The sequence below is a fragment of the Dendropsophus ebraccatus genome, chromosome 8 (genome assembly GCF_027789765.1).
Source record: "Dendropsophus ebraccatus isolate aDenEbr1 chromosome 8, aDenEbr1.pat, whole genome shotgun sequence".
Taxonomy (NCBI): Eukaryota; Metazoa; Chordata; class Amphibia; order Anura; family Hylidae; genus Dendropsophus; species Dendropsophus ebraccatus.
The window spans coordinates 119569800-119590641 of NC_091461.1; the positions used below are offsets into that span (position 1 = coordinate 119569800).

General features: G+C 43.4%; 1 protein-coding gene across 3 annotated transcripts in view; it reads right to left on the reverse strand.

Moving 5' to 3' along the window:
* The window catches only part of LOC138799868 (cytosolic carboxypeptidase 6-like), a 291975-nt gene that overhangs the window by 66505 nt on the left and 204628 nt on the right, over positions 1–20842 (reverse strand). The gene's annotated exons all lie outside the window — the stretch shown is intronic.

Here is a 20842-nt window from a genome sequence, read left to right on the forward strand (position 1 = left end):
GTGCAGTATTACAGCTCCGCTCCATTCACTTCTAATAAACTGGGTTACAATACCACATACAACCTGAGAACTAGATGGCCCCTTTAAGCATCAGTAGGGACAATGAAACCTATGTGTCTCCTTCCCATAGACTTCAATGGAAAGGTTAGTTGACAAATACATTTAGAAGAAGAAAATCTTCAAATATTCAGGCAGATCAATTCTTCTATCCCCTGGACTACAGGAGGGGCTACTATCTCTACTGAGATATATAACACTGTCCAGCTGTTCCAGAACGAGGACTCTCTGCATACAGGAGAGTTACCAGCTGATGGTCTATCTATTAAATCATCAAATTCCAGCCACCCAAATCCACCACTAGGGGGAGCTTTCTCCATAAAGATTTATATACAGTAGCTTCATCCAAGTTAGTGAACCTTACTGCCCTGGGACAATAAGAATTAACGTTTATGGTGTGGGGGTTTGAGGGTTACTCCCACTTAGCAGCTGAGTATGGTGCTCTGGTTATTGCTGCATCCTCTACACTGTTTACCAGGGAGAGCGCCATAAATTTCATAGTGGATGAAACAGGTATTGCAGCTTAGTCCTATTCACATAAATGGGAGCTGTGGTATCTGTTGCATCTACTACTAAATAGATTGTGGGACTTGTTCTCCAGCCCTGAAATGGTCTAAGCAATGTACGGTAATAAACGGGCTACAGTGCTCACGTCAATCAGATGACTGGGGGTGCCAGGAGTGGGACCCCCACCAATCTGATAATGATAGCTCATCTAAGGACTAAGGGTCTAAGTGCAGTAAACTCCCCCTTAAAGGGGTGTTCACCAAAAATGTTTTCTTTCAAATCACTTAGTGCCAAAATGCCAGAGATTTGAGTCTTCCTGTACTTATCAGCTGCTGTATGTCCTACAGAAAGTGGTGTATCCTCTCCAGTCTAACACAGTGCTCTCTGATGCCACCTCTGTACATGTCAGGTTTTCTATGGGGATTTGCTGCTGCTCTGGACAGTTCCTGACATTGTTCCTGGCACTGTTTCAGACTGGAAAGAATACACCACTTCCTGCAGGACATACAGCAGCTGATAAGTACTGGAAGGCTGGAGTAGTTAATTACAAATCTGTATAACTTTCTGACAACAGTTTGAAAGAAGATTTATTTTGCTGGAGTACCCCTTTAAATTCTCTAAAGCTGATATATGCCAGTATCTCATTATACACGGTCAGGATGTATACAGATAGGGCCCTATTCCACTGGACGATTATCGTTCAGATTATCGTTAAATCGTTCGAATCTAAACAATAATCGTTCGGTTGAAATGCAGTTAACGATTAACGACCGAACGAGAAATCGTTGATCGCTTTATAAGACCTGGACCTATTTTTATCGTTGCTCGTTCGCAAATCGTTCGCGTTGAATAAGACATCGTTCGGTCGTTCGCAATAGATACGAATGCAATAGCGAATAAATAGCGAAGAAAAAACGATCGCAATTACGATCATAAGTAACGATTATCGTTCAATGGAAATGAGTGAACGTTTTCAGGTCTTTCGCAATAGTGGTCGTTTGCGATCGTTAATCGTTAATGATATGCAAACGATAATCGTCCAGTGGAATAGGGCCCATAGCTGGGACCTGTGCGACCTGCGGGGTATATAGAGACGTCTGCCCCTTCTTACATGGCCGGTGTTATAAATGGATGCGGGGGTCTGCTTAATATGCCGCAATCTGAGATGATGAGAGGTAGCTGGGATCTAATTGCTGATTGAATATGAGATGCAGAGCGGCTGCGCCATGTATAGGTCTGATGCCACCCGCGCTCCGCTCAGCCGCTCGCCTGTAAATAACACTTTGGCATTTCTGGGGGGAAAAAAAAATGTTAAATTGAGTGTGATTCCTAATGTCATGTCTGCAGAATGGAGTCAGCATTACTGCAGCCGATGTCAACCTCAAGGACACCGCCGCATCTGCTACGTCGCAAGAAAGTCCTGTCCGTGCTGCAGCAGCCGCAGTGGGAAGAGTTACTGCTATAGGGACATTGGGGAGATTTATCAGACATGGTGTAAAGTGAGACTGGCTCAGTTGCCCCTAGCAACCAATCAGATTCCTCCTTTCATTTCCCAAAGAGTCTGTGAGGAATGAAAGGGGGAATCTGATTGGTTACTAGGGGCAACTGAGACAGTCTCACTTTACACCATGTCTGATAAATCTCCCCCTATATCTATATACAGATCGTAACAAAGACTCTATATACAGAGAGGACACGCATGATGTCATCCCTGCAGGAGCCTTTCCTGAGCTGGGGGATCCCGGTGACATCATCAAGCAACCCCTTTAACTCTTTTCCTCTGCTGCCTATTTGGGCCTTAAAGGGGTACTGTGTCTTCTTTCAAATCAACTGGTTTCAGAAAGTTATATTGATTTGTAAATTACTTCTATTTAAAAATCTCTCAATCTTTCAATACTTATCAGCTGCTGTAAGTCCTGCAGGAAGTGGTGTATTCTCTCCAGTCTGACACAGTGCTCCCTGCTGCCACCTCTGTCCATGTCAGGAACTGTCCAGAGCAGCAGCAAATCCCCATAGAAAACCTCTCCTGCTCTGGACAGTTCCTGACATGGACAGAGGTGGCAGCAGAGAGCACTGTGTCAGACTGGAGAGAATACGCCACTTTCTGCAGGACATACAGCAGCTGATAAGTACTGGAAGACTGGAGATTTTTAAATAGAAGTAAATTACAAATCTGTAAAACTTTCTGACACCAGTTGATTTAATGACATTTTCTTTCTCCTTTAAAGGGGTTGTCCAGCCAAAATCTTTTTCTTTCAAATCAACTGATATCAGAAAGTTATATAGATTTGTAATTTACTTCTATTAAAAAAATCTGAAGTCTTCCCATACGTATCAGCTGCTGTATGTCCTGCAGGAAATGTTTTACTTTCAGTCTGACACAGTGCTCTCTGCTGACATCTCTGGCCGAGACAGGAACTCTGTCTCAGTTTTCTATGAATCCCCATAGAAAACCTCTCCTGATCTGCACAGTTCTTGTCTCGGACAGAGGTGGCAGCAGAGAGCACTGTGTCAGACTGAAAATAAAACAACATTTCCTGCAGGACATACAGCAGCTGATACATATGGGAAGACGTGAGATTTTTTTAATAGAAGTAAATTACAAATTTACATAACTTTCTGACACCAGTTGATTTGAAAGACAATCCCTTTAAATGCAGACCTACCTATACTGCACTGTAAGACAAACTGCTCAATATGCCTTAAAGGGATTCTCCAGGATTAGGGGGAAAAAAAAAAACACAGCTATTTTCTTGCAAAAAAACTAGCAGGAAGACTACATCATGTAGCATCCCGAGTATTAAGCTTCATGCTTTCTACGACAGAGCGGTTATCATGTTCTCTACTTAAAGTGACTTTAATAGGTAATTGTAACTTTCTGTCGACAATTCCCCTTTAAGCCTAATGACAGTGTCACGGATTAAGTGGTGTGTTTAGGGCCTCGCGGTGTGAAGTGTCAGAGCGGAGAGATGTATTAATTGTGGGTGACACATGAGCAGAGGTGCACCAGATAAGCGGCCACTAATGTGATAACACCTCCGCGCCTGCCGGCTGCCATTGACCCCTTCTCGGCCGACGGACCAACACATAACACGGACAGCTGCTTTTTTGGAGGGGAGCCGCGCTCTCGCCCAGGTGACTTTCTGTGTGTGACGTCCCTGTAAATTTTACTTTTAAAATGGAGCTTGAATAGCTGCGGGCGGCATCGACTGTACAAGCGGAGCTGTCAAAGCATCGATTACTGGTCTAAGGCCGACAATGGAAGGGATCACTGAGTGATGTGCGGTAATCCGCCGACATGCTTCTGGCAATTGAACTGAGAGCATCAGCAATACTGAGCGGGATTGCGGCTCCTGAGCAGTAATTATAAGTTATCCGTGAATACCATGACTATTAACAGCCTGAGCCATTGCTGTCTGTGCCGACGCTGCAGGGATATAGCGGCTCACTGGGACTCTTCTTACATCTATTGGAAAATGTAGTGTACTGTCACTTTAAATAAAGAGGTGCACATCCTGACATCTGTCAATCAAACCCTGCACAGACTGTATATGTAATACAGCGATTGCCACCCTCTCCGGTAGTTGCAAATCTACAACTCCCAGCTGTCAGGGCATGCTGCGAGTTGTAGTTCTGTAAATGATAGTTTTTGGAGCACTACAGTACAAAGGGTAATAGTCATGTACATGTCACAATAGTACAAGCGATTTTAAGAAACTCTGTAATAAGAAGAAGCAGGATTTCTGTGTCCATTATGCTCCATGGAGAGGGGAGGGGCCGAGGGGGATGAGTGAGCACGGAGAGGAGAAAAGGCAGCCCTGCACAGAACAATATCCTGCAATCTTCTCTCACCAAGCTCCCAGATAAGCACTGACCTTTCTGACCTGAGAATCCAGCGTTTTATGTGCCCAGACAGTCTCCAAAATGTACAGCTGTTTCTCTGTTCTTCCTGTTCACTCATTCCCCTCAGCCCCTCCTCCTTCCATAGGATATAATGGACTCAGCAGAACCTGTCCTCACTTTGCTCCTCTGTAATGAAGACATGCTTGATAATGCACAGATAAGGCAAAACAGTCTTCATTACAGAGGAGCAAAGTAAAGATGGGTTCTGCTGTGTCCATTATATCCTATGGAGGGAGGAGGAGCTGAGGAGGATGAGTGAGCAGAGGGAGAAAAGAAGCAGCTGTACAGTTTGGAGATACAGGTTTGAAAGGTCACTGCTTATCTGGAATCTTGGTGAGAGAAGATTACAGGATGTTGTGCTGTGCAGGGCTGCCTTTTCTCCTCCCTGTGCTCACTCATCCCCCTCGACCCCTCCTCTCTCCTTAGAACATAATGGACACAGAAATTCTGCCTCTTCTGAAGTAAGGGGGGGGAGGTAGGAAAACAGCTTTTTGAGTACTGAAGGAAACTCTTTTGCTTAATAAAACTTATCACAAAGCTTCCTAAAATTGTTTGTACTATTGATTTCTGCAAAAATATCTTAAATAACAGATTATACTTAAAATGACATAGTTGTCAGGGCATGCTGGGAGTTCAAGAGCTGGAGATTGCAAATGTAGTATGTCCATGGCTTAAAGCAGGCGTGAGAAACGTCCAGCTGTTGCACAACTAAAATTTGAGGACATAATAGGGACTGTAGTTTTGAAAGAGATGGAGAGTGAAAGATTCTCCATCCCTGCCTTAAAGGTAAAGTCCGGGAAATTTTTTTTATAAAAGTTTTGTATTGCCCCTCAAATATTATACAAATGACCAATATAGACTTATTACAGGAAATGGTTATAAAGTACTTTATCCCTGCACTTACTACTGCATCAAGGCTTCACTTCCTGGATAACATGGTGATGTCACTTCCTGGATAACATGGTGATGTCACTTCCTGGATAACATGGTGATGTCACTTCCTGGATAACATGGTCATGTCACTTCCTGGATAACATGGTGACGTCACTTCCTGGATAACATGGTGATGTCACTTCCTGGATAACTTGGTGATGACACTTCCTGGATAACATGGTGATGTCACTTCCTGGATAACATGGTGATTTTACTTCCTGGATAACATGGTGATGTCACTTCCTGGATAACATGGTGATGACACTTCCTGGATAACATGGTGATGTCACTTCCTGGATAACATGGGGGACACTAAGGGACACAGGACACTGAAGAGACACTAAGCATCCTTCTGCCATCATCCTCTCCAGCAGCCACATCCCGCACAGCTCTGGGATCGGGTTGTGACATCACCATGTTATCCAGGAAGTGACATCACCATGTTATCCAGGAAGTGACATCACCATGTTATCCAGGAAGTGACATCACCAGGTTTGGATGGATGAGCATCTTCACTGATTGCTATGTGGAGCTGGGAGAAGCTCTCAGGTGACTGCTTCTCTCCATGTGTTCTATAGAATTACATTGGAGACAGTCTCCTGTATCAGGCAGCAAGCAGGGGAGAGAAGCACTCTGCCATGTGCTTCTCATAGGTGTCTCCTATGATTATTTGGGGACTAAGCACCGAAATTAAAGAATGAATGAAGCGCTGGCTGTACACTCCATTAATTCTAGGAAACTTATGTACACATTCTCAAGATCATCAGGCGTCCCAGCAGTTTGTCTGCTTGTGAACTTAATGAGATGGAAAAGGAAAAAAAAGTCAAATCAGCTGATGTCAGAAAGTTATGCAGATTTGTCATTTACTTCTATTTAAAAAAAAAAACAAAAAAACACAGTCTTCCAGTACTTACCAGCTGCTGTATGTCCTGCAGGAAGTGGTGTATTCTTTCCAGTCTGACACAGTGCTCTCTGCTGCCACCTCTGTCCATGTCAGGAATTGTCCAGAGCAGGAGAGGTTTTCTATGAGGATTTACTGCAGAGAGCACTGTATCAGACAGGAAACAACTACTTCCTGCAGGACATACAGCAGCTGATACGTACTGGAAGACTGTAGATTTTTAAGTAGAAATAAATGACAAATCTATTTAAGTTTCTGACACGTTGATTTAAAAAAAAAAAAAAAAAAAAAAAAAAAAAAAAAAAAAGCTTTTTTCCGCCGGAGTGCCCCTTTAAAGGTGAAAATACCGGATTTTCAACATCCAAAAAGTGACAGTCTGGGGTCCCTCATGGTGATCATACACTGCAGGATCAGGGCATGCTGGGCGTTGTAGTTTTTCGACTGCTGGAAACCCTCAGGTTAGGGATCACTGATGTAGGAGGTCAATCTCTTAAAGTGACAGAACAGCTTCCCCCTTCTAGTTAAGGAGCTGCTATAATCAATGTTCATGCTGCTTAGTAGATCTACCCACAATGCATTGCAGGGTGTCCTGGGGAGACATACTATATACACGATTATCTGTCCAGCTGGGAAGGATCCTGTCGGTAAAGGCCTCGGAGCTTGGCCCAATGTAGTGACCATCCTCCCATAGAGATCCCTGGTCAGGTCATTCTGCTGCTAATATGATGATGATGTTGTATATACCTATAATAATGATCTCAGGGACTCCATCCCATAAGGACATTCTGTGACGCTATCAGTGGGGGGCGCTGCAGAGCAGTACATTAATCTGCAGATAATAGAGGATTGTGTGTGGCCCTGGGGGGCCGTGACTGCATTGTCTCCCTCAGTAGTGGCTCCGTTACTGTAGGGAGCAGCAGCTGTCAGTCCACATCAGTTCAGCACCGCGGACAGCTCACAGGGAAATCACAGGGATCTGCACAAAGGAAAGCTGCAGCCGCCGCCACATGGACACAATGCCGCTATGTAGGACAAAAACATCAGGACATTGTGTTCTCTTGTTTGTTCCATAGTTACGAAGGAATGAAGCTGCCCCTTAGATAACACCAGGTAACAGGCGGTCTGCTACAATGCTGGGGGCGCCGGCGAGTATTTACATCAAGAGATGGGAAAAGTAAGAAATCAACAGGGGCTGGGATCGCAAGCTGGTTTGCAATATATTCACTTTATTTTTTTACGTTTTCTATGCTTCAAGTGTAGCTGTCCTGTAAATGTCACTTTACAGAAATCAATAAGTATCAATAGTACAAGTGATTATAAGAAACTCTGTAATAGGTTTTATTAAGCAGAAGAGTTTCCTTCTGTCCTCAGAAAGCTGTTTCCCTACCTCAGCTTTTTTAATACACAGAGAGGCTTTGCTACCTAATAAAACCTTTCTAAAAATCACTTGGACTATGGATTTCTGCAAAAAATTTTTTAAATGGTAGTTACGCTTTAAATCAACCACTAGGTGTCTCCCTTCCTATCAAACTGTGCTCCATGCTACCTCCATGCTGATCAAAAAAAAGAGACCACAGACAGGACGTCACCGTCCATTGTCGCTCACACAAGAAGAGACCCCCGTACATCATGCAGGTGGTATATCAGCTGAGGGCAATTAACTTATACTAATCATATTATTAACTTAGGGCCCTATTCCACTGGACGTTTATCGTTCAGATTATCGTTAAATCATTTGAATCTAAACGATAATCGTTCGGTTGAAATGTAGTTAACGATTAACGACCGAACGAGAAATCGTCGATCGCTTTATAAGACCTGAACCTATTTTTATCGTTGCTCGTTCGCAAAACGTTCGCATTGAATAAGACGTCGTTCGGTCGTTCGCAGTAGATACAAACGCAATAGCGAAGAAATAGCAAAGAAAAAATACGATCATAAGTAACGATTATCGTTCCATGGAAATGAGTGAACGTTTTCAGGTCTTTCACAATAGCGGTCGTTTGAGATCGTTAATTGTTAACGATTATGTGAACGATAATCGTCCGGTGGAATAGGGCCCTTAGGCTAATTCTATTAACAGCTCTGCAGCTTACCAGGAGACAACGCTCTGTGTTATGTAACAATGTACTGTAAATATATATATATATATATATATATATATATTGTCATCATACACAGTAGTGTGCTGTATGCATCACTGTATACATGCACAATGCATTGTATATATATTACTGTATGCAGTGGTACCTTGGATTACGAGCATAATTCGTTCCGGGGCGGCGCTTGTAATCCAAATCAACTCTTATACCAAAGCTAATTTTCCCATAAAAAATCACTGATCTGCAGACAATTGGTTCCACACCCCAAAAATAATAATATTTTTATTCTAAGTAACATGTACAACCGATGAAACAAACAATTAGAAACAGATTATTATAAACTATTATAAACTACTGTACAGTATAGAAATCGGCATGTGGAGAATAATTTACAGCAAGTGCATAAACCTTAGAAAACAGCAGATCCCCATAATGCAGTAGTGTAGTACAACAGGCTAGAATAGAGAAGCAGAGCTGCTGTCAGAGGTCTGTGTGGTCACATGACAGCAATGGGGAAGGGGGTGTGTTAAGCATGGAACAATCAGGGAGTGAGAATCACAGAGCTGTGCAGGAGGACGGTGACAGAAACTTTCTATACAGCAGTGTATATAGCTGAGTGTAAGTGCAGGCACCTTATAGCAGCAGTGTGTATAGCTGAGTGTGAGTGCAGGCATGTTATAGCAGCTATGTAATAGCTGAGTGTAAGAGCAGGCAGATTATAGCAGCAGTGTGTATAGCTGAGTGTACGAGCAGGCAGATTATAGCAGCAGTGTGTATAGCTGAGTGTGAGTGCAGGCACCTTATAGCAGCAGTATGTATAGCTGAGTGTGAGTGCAGGCACCTTATAGCAGCAGTGTGTATAGCTGAGTGTAAGTGCAGGCACCTTATAGCAGCAGTGTGTATAGCTGAGTGTGAGTGCAGGCATGTTATAGCAGCAATGTAATAGCTGAGTGTAAGAGCAGGCAGATTATAGCAGCAGTGTGTATAGCTGAGTGTACGAGCAGGCAGATTATAGCAGCAGTGTGTATAGCTGAGTGTGAGTGCAGGCATGTTATAGCAGGAATAGAGAGGATGGGAAACACAAGGACTTACAGAGACTGCAGGGAGCATGAAGGAATGAGTAGAGCATATGTTAGCACCTAAATGCAGCACTTTCTGTCCGGGGAGAGAGGGGTTACAGCTATGAAGAGATTCCCTCCACAGTCCTGTCCCCTGATGTAAGCCCCAGCCTGAAGTGGATCTGCTATGATTTGAAAGGTGAGGGAGACTTCCTGGGTCAGAGTACAGGGCTGTAGACCCCGCTATGCAGACCATGCCCCTCCCCCACTCCCCCTCCCACCCAGTACAGGGAGCTCTTACACCAAAGCAATGCTCTTACACCAAGTCACAATTTTGAAAAACTGATCTCTTCTTTCAATATGCTCTCAATCCAAGTTAGTCTGTACCAAGGTACCACTGTACTGTCATCATACACTAGCAGTGCGCTGTATCCATCACTATCTGCACAATGCCTGGTATATATGGCTGTATACTGTCATACACTAGCAGTGTGCTGTATCCGTCACTATCTGCACAATGCCTGGTATATATGGCTGTATACTGTCATACACTAGCAGTGCGCTGTATCCGTCACTATCTGCACAATGACTGGTATATATGGCTGTATACTGTCATACACTAGCAGTGCGCTGTATCCGTCACTATCTGCACAATGCCTGGTATATATGGCTGTATACTGTCATACACTAGCAGTGCGCTGTATCCGTCACTATCTGCACAATGCCTGGTATATATGGCTGTATACTGTCATACACTAGCAGTGCGCTGTATCCATCACTATCTGCACAATGCCTGGTATATATGGCTGTATACTGTCATCATACACTAGCAGTGTGCTATATCCATCACTATCTGCACAATGCCTGGTATATATGGCTGTATACTGTCATCATACACTAGCAGTGCGCTGTATCCGTCACTATCTGCACAATGCCTGGTATATATGGCTGTATACTGTCATACACTAGCAGTGCGCTGTATCCATCACTATCTGCACAATGCCTGGTATATATGACTGTATACTGTCATACACTAGCAGTGCGCTGTATCCGTCACTATCTGTACAATGCCTGGTATATATGGCTGTATACTGTCATACACTAGCAGTGCGCTGTATCCATCACTATCTGTACAATGCCTGGTATATATGGCTGTATACTGTCATCATACACTAGCAGTGCGCTGTATCCGTCACTATCTGTACAATGCCTGGTATATATGGCTGTATACTGTCATACACTAGCAGTGCGCTGTATCCGTCACTATCTGCACAATGCCTGGTATATATGGCTGTATACTGTCATACACTAGCAGTGCGCTGTATCCGTCACTATCTGCACAATGCCTGGTATATATGGCTGTATACTGTCATACACTAGCAGTGCGCTGTATCCGTCACTATCTGCACAATGCCTGGTATATATGGCTGTATACTGTCATCATACACTAGCAGTGCGCTGTATCCGTCACTATCTGCACAATGCCTGGTATATATGGCTGTATACTGTCATACACTAGCAGTGCGCTGTATCCATCACTATCTGTACAATGCCTGGTATATATGGCTGTATACTGTCATACACTAGCAGTGCGCTGTATCCGTCACTATCTGCACAATGCCTGGTATATATGGCTGTATACTGTCATCATACACTAGCAGTGCGCTGTATCCGTCACTATCTGCACAATGCCTGGTATATATGGCTGTATACTGTCATACACTAGCAGTGCGCTGTATCCGTCACTATCTGTACAATGCCTGGTATATATGGCTGTATACTGTCATACACTAGCAGTGCGCTGTATCCGTCACTATCTGTACAATGCCTGGTATATATGGCTGTATACTGTCATACACTAGCAGTGCGCTGTATCCATCACTATCTGTACAATGCCTGGTATATATGGCTGTATACTGTCATACACTAGCAGTGCGCTGTATCCGTCACTATCTGCACAATGCCTGGTATATATGGCTGTATACTGTCATACACTAGCAGTGCGCTGTATCCGTCACTATCTGCACAATGCCTGGTATATATGGCTGTATACTGTCATCATACACTAGCAGTGCGCTGTATCCGTCACTATCTGCACAATGCCTGGTATATATGGCTGTATACTGTCATACACTAGCAGTGCGCTGTATCCGTCACTATCTGCACAATGCCTGGTATATATGGCTGTATACTGTCATACACTAGCAGTGCGCTGTATCCATCACTATCTGCACAATGCCTGGTATATATGGCTGTATACTGTCATCATACACTAGCAGTGCGCTGTATCCATCACTATCTGCACAATGCCTGGTATATATGGCTGTATACTGTCATACACTAGCAGTGCGCTGTATCCGTCACTATCTGCACAATGACTGGTATATATGGCTGTATACTGTCATACACTAGCAGTGCGCTGTATCCGTCACTATCTGCACAATGCCTGGTATATATGGCTGTATACTGTCATACACTAGCAGTGCGCTGTATCCGTCACTATCTGCACAATGCCTGGTATATATGGCGGTATAATAATAAGTGCATACAGTGGAATCCCTTGTCACCAGCAGTTACCTTCCCAGCTGTACACAGGAGGAAACAACAATCTAGTATCACAACAGATGAAGCGATATCAGAGCGTAGATGACTAATATCCGCAAATAGCAGCCCATTCCGCTCATTGCCATCTCTCCTATGTGCGCTGTCAATAACGGGAAAAATAGAGAAAAAACTCGGAGCTGCCATTATAGGAACTCCGCAGCATTAGCTGAATAAACAGACGCTTGTGATTTGTTGATCTACATTGTATTTGAAGTAAAAGAATATCAGAGACCGGATACAAACAGCAGCTTTTCTTCTCCCCCTGCCGCGGCGCCCCGCTTCTTGTTTAGTCTACTTACAGAAGACAAAGGAGAAACTTTGAGGATTCTTTGGAGAGGATTAAACAAATTTGCACAGGTGACAATGAAAGGCGCAGGTTTGATGTATTTTAAGCATTCGGGCCTTGAAGTAGGCGGAATAGATTTCTATTGTCAGTTCGGATTTGGCGGCGACGCATCCGGTCCCTTTCATATAGATGAATCTCCAGCCTTGTTTGGAGTCTTTTCAACTTGAGTGCTAGTCGCCGACTATTATAAGATCTTTATTGATGAAATTGTTATTTTCTGTTGTTTCCTGTAAATCTTTATGATTGGTGTTAGGCCGACTTAAAAGGGTTATCCAGGGCAACAAAAACACGGCCACTTTTCCCCCTCTCTTGTGTTCAGATTGGGCGGGGTTTCAAACTCGGTTCCATTGAAGTAAATGGAGCTTAATTGCAAACCGCACCTGAACTGGAGACAAGAGAAAAGTGGCCATGTTTTTGTAGCGCTGGATAACCCCTTCAACAAACTGTTGTCTGAACCTGAACCCTCAGTGTTTGGCTCCTGGTGGCCGGAGAAGAGGGCAGCATCCAACTTTTCCAGCCACCGGTAATCAATCGCTAAACGTTTAAGTTTGGAGAATGTTGCCGGACCCAAACAGTTCAGAAAGTCCGCTCAACACTAGTTATGGCTTTAAAATCTATCATTAAAGGGGTACTCCAGCGTGGGGGCTATTTTGGGATCTGACCGGGGAGGAGGTGGCTGAGAGAAAAGACGTCCACTCACCTCCCCGGATCCAGCGGCGAGTCCCGTATCGCGGCGCTCCGATCCCTGGTTCCCCACCGCTTCCTGGTGTCTGACGTGGGCTCGAGACGTGACGTCTCGGATCCCGCCTCTGTCACTGACTGGCTGAGCGGACTTGAGACATCACGCCTCAAGCACGCGTCAGACACCAGGAAGCGGCCGGGAACCGGGGATCGGAGCGCCGAGATACGGGACCCGCCGCTGGATCCAGGGAGGTGAGTGGACATCTTTTCTCTCAGTCACCTCCTCCCTGGCCAGATCCCAAAATAGCCCCCACGCTGGAGTACCCCTTTAAATAAATCCCATGAATCCATTATTGTACATAACCAAGCAGCTCCTAACAGCAGCATGTCCATATAGTGCCCAACCACATCTACTGGCATCTGCACAGCAAGATCCTTCCTGTACTCCCAGCATAGCAGTCTAGTCACTTTAAAGGGGTATTCCACTCAAACATAACTTTTGATATGTTGCTGCCCATGGTCAGACTAACAATTCCTTCCATACCTGTTATTATCTATTCAGTCTCCTTCTCCCAGTTCTCAGCTGCTGCTTTCTGCTGAAGACACAAAAATCTGTGTGTGAGCCTTTCTCTCTGTCTGCCCCTCCTCCCCCCTCCCTTCTGAGACGCTGATGTAAACAAGTCCATGGCAGGCTGTATCTGCAACATTGTAGCTTCTTTGTAATGCTGTGAGGATTAATCACAGTGAGTTCTTCAGCAACTTGACCTTCCGTGTTCTGCATCCATACGTTCCGTGTTGTGCACGAAACAAGGGCATGGAATGCCAGTAACGGACTCTGATATACGCCACACTGTAATGACAGCGCCGCACGGCTGCTTCATTACAGTGTGGCGTATATGCATACAATTCTCTCACTTCCAGCATCTCATCACAGATGCTGCCGGGGAGGGGGGGGGGGGGTCCATTACAGGCATTCCACGTCTGCGCTCCGTGCAAAACACGGAACATATGAATGTGGTTAGTGCAGCCTAACCTTCCCAGCATTACAAAGAAGCTACAATGTTGCAGATAAAGCCTGTCAGGGACTTGTTTACATCTCAGTAGGGAGGGGGGAGGAGGGGGAGACAGAGAGAAAAGCTCACTCACAGATTTTTGTGTCTTCAGCAGAAAGCAGCAGCTGAGAACTGGGGGAAGGAGACTGAATATATAATAACAAGTATGGAAGGAATTGTTAGTCTCACTGTGGGCAGCAACATAGCAAAGGTTATGTTTGTATGGAATATCCCTTTAATGGAGCCGAGCTTCTTTACCAGACAGGACACATGTGGCCCTGATTCTATATCGCAGCAGCCATGTTTTTGTAATCCAGTACAATCCCTTTAAATCATCATGCTCATGATAAAAGACCAGCCCAGCCAGTAACCAACTTCACTTTTCCGTTTCTATCTCCCTCCCAGAATGCCTTGCGGCTGCCCGTGACGTCCTGTCATCCAGGAGCTGCGCCGAACATGTGAGCGAACACTGGAGATGATCGACCGAAAATAATTAAAAAAAAATATATATATATATGTCAATACAGAAACAAAGGCAGAAGCTGAGAAGGGGGCGCCTCCATCCTCGCGCCGGCGTGTCATGATCGTCACTGCGCCTTTTAGAAGCCGTATTACAGGCTGACAGCATTATCACCGCAAAATCACTTTAAAAGTCTGTAATTTGTAACTGTATGCTTTCAGCAACATTAAATTGTTTGAAGCGATCGCTATAAACCTGACAGGATCAGACAGAACATTTGATAACACAATTTCCATGTATGCCAAGCCGGGAAAAGTAAATAGTCGTCACTGCCGCCGGCTCCGGCTTCTCTTACTCGGAATTAACCCATCGCTCCCCAGTCAGTGGTTTTCCTCCAGGTTATCAGGGACACATAGAAGAAATAAAGTTGTTTCCACCCTAACCTTACTACAGGAAACCAATGGATTACAGTGACACTTCAATACATTAAAGGGGTACTCCAGAGGGAAAAAAATCTTCGAGAAACAAACCCTATTGAAATCAATGGTGGTCTGAGGATTTAAAGGCGTATTCTCTGATTTTTTTTTTTTTAACTTTCAAATCAACTGGTTTCAGAAAGTTATACAGAATTGTAAATTACTTCTATTTAAAAATCTTAAAGGGGTACTCCAGTAAAATATTTTTTTTTCTTTAAAATCAATTGGTGTCATAAAGTGCCAGATATTTTGTAATTTACCTCTGTTAAGAAAAATTCTCAAGTCTTCCAGTACTTATCAGCTGCTGTATGTCATAGATATAGACATAGATATGTACTGTAGGACATACAGCAGCTGATAAGTACTGGAAAACTTTTTAAATAAAAGTAAGTTACAAATCTCTAGCATTTTCTGACACTAAATTGTCAGAAAATCCCCATAGAAAACCTCTCCTGCTCTGGACAGTTCCTGACATGGACAGAGGTGGCAGCAGAGAGCACTGTGTCAGACTGGAAAGAATGCACCACTTCCTGCAGAACTTTTTGAAACCAGTCGATTTGAAGGAAAAAAAAAACATTTAAAGTGTAGCTGTCAGTTATTTTATATATATATATATATATATATATATATATATATATATATTTATTTATATTTTAAAGAAAAAATCAATAGTACAAGAAATTTTTAGAAACTCTGTAATAGGTTTTATTAAGCAAAATAACCTCTTTTTGTACTTGAAAAGCTGTTTCCCAGCCCCCACCTCTTCCCCACTGCTTATCTGCTCGTTATCAGGAAAAGTCGTCTTCATTACAGAGGAGCAAATGAAAGATGACTTTTGCTGTGTCCATTATAACCTATGGAGGGGGAAGGGGCTGAGGGGGATGAGTAAGCAGGGAGAGCAGACAAGCAGCTGTACAGTTTGGAGACTGTTTGGCCACATAAAACGCTGGATTCACAGTTCAGAAATGGTCAGTGCTTATCTGGGAGCTTGGTGAGAGAAGATTGCAGTATGATGTGCTGTGCAGAGCTGCCTTTTCTCCTCTCCGTGCTCACTTATCCCCGCAGCCCCTCCCCTCTCCATAGACCATAATGGACACAGAAATCCTGTTTCTTCTGCAGTAATGGGAAGGTAGGAAAACAGCTTTTTTTGAGTACAGAAGGAAACTCTTTTGCTTAATAATACCTATTATAGAGTTTCTTAAAATCTCTTGTATTATTGATACTTTTCGATATTTACACTTTAAATGCTCAAGTTTCCCATTGATTCCAATGGAGTTTGTTACTCGAGCAATTGATAATTGAAAAATGCTCAATACGAACATAATACTTATAACCTAATATCAGTAAGCTTGAAAGTGGTAATAGAGCTGTGTACGTTTTGGTTCTGCCCTATAGAATCCTATACAACGGTCATCCCTGTGAGACATTCTAACCACGCGGATGGGACAAGCCGCATAGCAATGTCCCGGAGTCCCAGATATGAATTCACTTAATTTTCCGTCTAATGGTGGAGACATTTCCATACATACATTCGTCAAATATTCAAAGCGATCTTTCATGAAGGAGACATTTTATTACGGCTGACATTTCTCTGGCATTTTCTTTTAAAGGAGAAATGAAGGTAATTTGTTTCTCGTAAAACCAAATTTATTATTTAACATTATTTGTTTTAATGCAAAGCTTTTCTCGCTAACTTCAGTAGACAATGGCCGCCGCGCTCGTATATCACCGGGGGGAGAGTCAACGCGGGGGCATTACTCATATCAGCCAAATCCATAAACCTGCTCCTATGGATTTACATTTAATTAGGTTTAGCTAGATACAAATAACCCCCATTTAAAGGGGTTGTTCACCAAAAAAAATTAAAATAAAGATTAATCAACTGGTCCCAGCAAGTGCCAGAGATTTGTAATTTACTTCTATTAAGAAATCTCCAGTCTTCTACTACTTATCAGCTGCTGTATGTCCTGCAGGAAGTGGTGTATTCTCTCCGGTATGACACAGTGCTCTCTGCTGCCACCTCTGTCCATGTCAGGAACTGTCCAGAGCAGCAGCAAATCTCCATAGAAAACCTCTCTTGCTTTACATACTGGAATGTATACACCACTTACTGCAGGACATACAGCAGCTGATAAGTACTGGAAGACTGGAGATTTTTTTTAATAGAAGTAAATTACAAATCTCCGGCAACTTCTGTCACCAGTTTATTTGAATTCTTTTACCCCCCCCCCCTTTAACCCCTTCTAGACCAGGTGGTTTCCCCCCCTTTATAACACCTTGTTTTTGGAATTTGCCAAGGATTTATTTTGTGCATTACAAGAACTTACAGCTCTTCTGAGATGCTGATCACTCCGTCTCCCCCTCACCCCCCCAGTTTATGAGACAGTTCACGTTAACAAGTCCCTGGCAGGCTATTTATGCACTCTGTAATGCAGGAGAGTGAGGTTCCTATTAGACTAAGCAATTTTTAATGTTTAATGATAACTGATCGCAGACGAGAACTGCGTGAAATCGTTCACCGTATTACACAGAACGATAGTCTTTACCACAATCGTTTCCTCCAGCAAATGAGGGAACAGTGCGGAATTATACGGAACGATTAGCAAACAACTAGCGATGACTTTGGTGTCAGAACAAAATCAGCGATCAACGGCGCATCAACGATTTCTCATTGATCGTTTGATCATTGCCCGCATCTACACTAAATGATTGTCGTTTAAATTGGAAGATTATAATGATGCTGGAGTCCAATCGTTCGGCATTTGATTACCGGTGGCTGAAGAAGCTGGATGCAGCCATAAGGCTGCCTGGATAATATGGATACGGCCTATGTCCTATGGCTGCATACAAGTTCTTCCCGACCCTCTACGGCTGCATCCAACTTTTTCAGCCACTGGTAATCAAATGGCGAACAATCGGACTTAAAGGAGAAGTCTGGTGAAAATTTTATCACAGTATTGTATTGCCCTCCAAACGTTATACAAATCCCCAATATACACTTATTACGGGAAATGCTTATAAAGAGCTTTTTTCCCTGCACTTACTACTGCATCAAGGCTTCACTTCCTGGATTACATGGTGATGTCAATTCCTGGATAATATGGTGAGGTCACTTCCTGGGTTAAGCTATGGGAGTTGGGTCGTGACATCACCATGTTATCCAGGAAGTGACATCACCATATTATCCAGGAAGTGACATCACCATTTCATCCTGGAAGTGACATCACCATGTTATCCAGGAAGTGAAGCCTTGATGCAGTAGTAAGTGCAGGGAAAAAAGCACTTTAAGCATTTCCTGTAATAAGTGTATATTGGAGACATCCCCATGTTATCCAGGAAGTGACATCACGATGTTATCCAGGAAGGGACATCACGATGTTATCCAGAAAGTGACATCACCATGTTATCCAGGAAGTGACATCACCATGTTATCCAGGAAGTGACATCACCATGTTATCCAGGAAGTGACATCACCATGTTATCCAGAAAGTGAAGCCTTGATGCAGTAGTAAGTGCAGGGAAAAAAGCCCTTTATAAGCATTTCCCTTAATAAGTGTATATTGGGGATTTGTATAACTTTTGGGGGGCAATACAATACCCTTATAAAAATTTTCGCTGGACTTCTCCTTTAAGCTGCTTTCGTCTCTACTGCTTATGCTCCCACTATACATATGGACGGTCTCTCTTCCACCACCACACAGGTCTCATTCCTTATTCCCACTCAGGGATAATAGCAGAACATTTCTCATTTGATTTTTATGTCCACTAAATAACAAGAAACCTTTAAGGAACGTTCCTATAGGCCGTAAATAGCAGAACAGAAGACGTTCCAGCGATCTGATATTACATGTCAGACAGAAATGGAGATTTAATCCGGATACATTTTGGCTGCTATGATTCTCAGCTCGTGTGACTCTATCTTCGCTGGGACATGAAATGCTGAAGAGAAATGACTCCGACAGGCAGAGATACGGGAGCGGGAAGGGTCTAATCAAATTAACGGCCCGGAATCTGCTTCTCATTGATGGAGTTGGTGGGAGACATTGGCTGCACAGCTGCCTGATCTGCTGATCCCTGCTAAGCGGGGTCATTCATAACCTGCTGTAATCCAGGCTTCCTGTAATCTGCCTGATCTCCTACATGGCTGTGGACGGACGAGGTGTAGAACGTCTACCCGATAAACGCTGATCTGCATAAGCCGGGTTGATCCCTCGCAGGCTGCAAATGGTGCAGGAAAAAAATCACTTCCTTCCAGGAGGATGAAGATTGATAATATCCAGTTCTATAATATACAGAGGCTGAATAGGATTCTCTTTGTAAAAGTTTAAAAAAACGTGTAAAAGATTCTTGTACTTTATAGAAGTTTATAGAAATCTGGGCTTGTTATGTTGTAATATAAGATTAGGGGTATGTGCCACCATTGTTCTTGTGTTACACGCCCAGCCTGTACCCCTAACCAGAGCCTGGCATTTAAAGGTGTACAGGCCCACTTGCTGGTATGAGCAAATATCTGCCAGTTTATACTGTACCCTTACAGCATAATACATATGCAAGAATCACACATCCATATGCACACTGCACATACACATCCATATCCATATACACACTGCACATACACATCCATATCCATATACACACTGCACATACACATCCATATCCATATACACACTGCACATACACATCCATATACACACTGAATATACACATACATACTGACACACTGCATATACACATACACATCCATATACATACTGACACACACTGCACATACACATCCATATCCATATACACACTGCACATACACATCCATATACACACTGAATATACACATACATACTGACACACTGCATATACACATCCATATACATACTGACACACACTGCACATACACATACACATCCATATACATACTGACACACACTGCATATACACATAGATATCCACATACACACTGACACACATTGCACACACACATCCATATCCATATGCATACTGTCACACTGCATATATACACATACACATCCATATACACACTGGCACACTGCATATACACATACACATCCATATACACACTGGCACACTGCATATACACATACATATCCATATACACACTGGCACACTGCATATACACATACATACCCCACACCCTTCCTTCTCCTGCCCAGACTGCAGGACAGTAAGAAACAGAAAAAGTGCAAAGGAGAGTTCCATTCATTGCACAAACTGTGTGCCTAGCTGTCCAGGAAAGAATCTGCAGTGTATAGAGTGTAGGTTAGAGGCCCTGCCAGCGCCCCCTGCATCAAGGAGCACTAATATGTATCTGTACTACACAGTCCTCTACAGACAGGACGCAAAGTAGATCAAGGAGGAGGAGACCGGCCCAAGCAGGGGAGTGGCCCATCTGGCATGTGCCCGAAATGCCAGATGGCCAATCCGGCCCATTTGGTGCCCAAACCTATGGAAAGGTATCTATATTCTCTAATTTATTGATTTATAACAGGCATGGGAAACCTTGATGCGCATATTTGCAGGGGAAATGTATATGCTGGCGATTCAAGTTACTGGTGTCTAATGTAATACATGGACTTGCTGGGTCCAACCAAGAAGAAGCTTTTATATGCAGTTCTGATGCACACAGTAGAAGCGGGCCCCAAGTATGAGATCCATATGGTTGTTAGGGTGAGTCAGTCCTTTTAGCCATATGATACAACTTACATCTTCAATCAATTATATAAACTTTAAAGTATCTAAAAACATCAGAT